Source organism: Geospiza fortis, unplaced genomic scaffold (assembly GCF_000277835.1).
Source record: "Geospiza fortis unplaced genomic scaffold, GeoFor_1.0 scaffold1089, whole genome shotgun sequence".
Lineage (NCBI taxonomy): Eukaryota > Metazoa > Chordata > Aves > Passeriformes > Thraupidae > Geospiza > Geospiza fortis.
In genome coordinates, this window is record NW_005054717.1 from 61,717 (window position 1) to 63,643 (window position 1,927).

General features: G+C 56.4%; 1 long non-coding RNA gene across 1 annotated transcript; it reads left to right on the forward strand.

Annotated features, from left to right (window-relative positions):
* Positions 1-809: 809 nt before the first annotated feature.
* Positions 810-1,180, forward strand: LOC102033029. Its single transcript, XR_004082717.1, has 3 exons — positions 810-843; positions 956-1,014; positions 1,123-1,180. It is a non-coding gene; the product is annotated as an uncharacterized LOC102033029 (long non-coding RNA).
* Positions 1,181-1,927: the final 747 nt, after the last annotated feature.

Sequence of the window (1,927 nt, forward strand, 5' to 3'; positions counted from 1 at the left end):
GGCCAAGAATCATCAGGGCTGGAGCAGATTCTTGGTCCATATGGTGGATCTCCATGGTCACATTCAAGCTGGAAATGGGTCAGGAATCGTCAGGGCTGGAGCAGGGTCTTGGTCCAACATGGATCCAACCCTTCTGGTGTAACTCCAGGTCCTCTTCTGAGGTTTTCTCTGCAGAACAAGAGGTCAAAAATCATTGAGGTTGGTGCAGGGTCTTCCTCCACGTGGATCCAAACCTTCTGATGGATCTCCATGACCATCTCCAGGGTTAAACCCCCTGAGGTGGAGCTTCAAGCCGGGTTTGAGGCTGCAGAAATGGGGTTGGGGTGGGAGGGGTTTCTTCTGGGGGGTGGTCCCAGCGTTGGGTTGACCCTCTTGTCCCACCAGCTGTGACGAGACCCACCTGTACTGGTACCAAGATGACCGCTGCGCATCGCGGGTCAGCAAACTGGCCATGGGCCTGGGCTTGGCCGTGGCCATCCTGGTCGTCGTGGTCATTGTCCTCTCCATCTTCCTCTTCCGAGCTCGGAAGTCTGGGTCCTTTGACAGGTGAGAGGGGACAGGTTTGGGGGGGGTCTCCATGTGGTGGGAGAACTCGTTGGGTTGATGGTTTCTAAGATGCTCCTCATCCTCAATGAGGTCCTGAGGGTTGAGGGTGGGGGGACTTTGGTCCTTTGTGAGGGCGTGGAGAAGCTGGGGGGGGCCAGGCAGGGATGGACCTGCTGAGGGTGATGCCCCACACCTCCTGACCCGTCCCCAGGGCCGAGCAGAAGATGTTGGAGAATTGGTACGAGAACATCAGTGAGGAGTGGAGCCCCCCAGGGACCTTCACCTTCCGGAACCAAGGTGGGCATGGAGTGGGTGGGGGGGTCTCTGGTGACCCCACAGAGGTGGTGGAGATGGTTGGTGCCCCCCATCCCCATCCCAAGCACCATCACTGAACCCTCTTGTCCCACAGATGTCCGGCTCGAGGATGACCATCCAGTCAACCTTGAGGCCGTGGACACCTCGGTGCCGGTGAGTTCTGCTCGGTCTCCTGCCATGGTGGGACCAGGGCAGTGGGGACACCCCAGATGTTCCTGACACCCCATTCTGCACCGGATCTTCCCCATCATGTCCCAACAGATCCAAATCCCACGGCCGGAGAAGTTCATCACGGAGCTCTGAGACATGGTGGGGTGGTGATTTCCACCACCAGAACCTCACCATCATCATCATCGTCATCAATGTCATCAACATCATCATCAGGACCATGATCAACATCAAAGTCTTCTTCATCATCACCTTCGTTATCATCATCACCATTTATTATTATCACGACCAGCATGATCGCCATCACCATCATCATCACCATCACCATCATCATCATCAACATGATCGCCACCAACACCATCATCGCCATCATTGTCATCATAATGCCCATTATCAACCCCATAGAAACAAGGTCGTACCCCCTCCCCAGCACTGCAGGACAACCTGGACCTTCTCCTGGGGGGTCACCTTGACCCCCTGCCCTCATCTTCATCCTCCTCCTGTATCCCTCCTCCTCTTCCTCTGAGCACTTTTGGGTCGTGACCCCACTTTTAGGGACCTCACCTCCAGCAGCACTTTTGGGTCCTGACCCCACCTGAAATGTCATGTCCCCATCTCCAAGGTCATGTCCCCATCTCCAAGGTCATGTCCCCGCCTCCCTCCGTCCCCAAATTCAAGGGTGAAGATCCCACCCCACCCAAAAAAGGGGGCTGGACCCTCTCCTTCTCAATGAAGCCACTCAAACGTCTCTGGTGTTACTGGTTTGTACTGGGACAACCCCAGTGAGGGCTTGGGGAGGGGACAAACATCGCCCACCACCCTTTTGGAGCTGTTTTTGGGGGTGACACCCCCACACCCACCTGGGACCCCCCCCCCTTACTCCAAGTGGGGACACTCC